The sequence below is a fragment of the Pollicipes pollicipes genome, unplaced genomic scaffold (genome assembly GCF_011947565.3).
Source record: "Pollicipes pollicipes isolate AB1234 unplaced genomic scaffold, Ppol_2.1 Scaffold_4881;HRSCAF=5763_pilon_pilon_pilon, whole genome shotgun sequence".
NCBI lineage: Eukaryota > Metazoa > Arthropoda > Thecostraca > Pollicipedomorpha > Pollicipedidae > Pollicipes > Pollicipes pollicipes.
In genome coordinates, this window is record NW_023596576.1 from 49,152,911 (window position 1) to 49,153,716 (window position 806).

Here is an 806-nt window from a genome sequence, read left to right on the forward strand (position 1 = left end):
AATTACGACTGTGCCCGCGCTGACTTGAGCACCAATCACTTCCCGCAGCACGAGTTGCAGGGCGTGCCACTTTCGGGTGCCCCGCTGCCTCTGCATATGGGGGTGCCCAAGCGCCCCTGTCGTTAAAAAGCTCTTAGATTGTTTAGTGGTGCTGCGCAGCTGGCGGTAATTACGGATTTTCTTCACAGAATGAGTCTCACCCGACGTGTCTGAAATAAACACTGGATTGGTTTCCTACCTAGTCGGGGCACTAGTATCAACTCATTCTTTCTCGCAGAGCATCGCTTGAGCATGTCAGATACCCCGTACGAGGCGCAACAAAAATCTCGTACAGCAGTCGGTTGCAAGCATTTAGGTAATACAAATATTTAGGTGTGTTTGAAGCAGAAACCTAGTCAAAAGGAATTCACTTCAATAATCATAGGACCTGGAATTAATAGAGCTCCGATAGAACGCTAATTTAAGCCTCTGGGTCTGAACACGGTACAATAAAACACTTTTATAGCTTCAGGACGCCAAATGGCCTAAACGAGGAACAAAGATTCAAACTCGAAGACCCTCGGGATGTCCGTAAGTGTTAGCGAGCGTATCGTGACACGAAAGCGAGGTTGGTACAGCCCTGCCAGTTTGTTTATAAGCAATTAAGCTCCCTCGAGGATAGCGAAATGGTTTATCGGTCCCTTACGCACATATGACACGGATGCATAGAGGATCTTCCATCAAAAATTCCGGGAACTATTATTGGCATTTGATATGCTAGCAGTAGCCCCCAATTTCACACATGACGCCTTCGTTAACTGTCCATA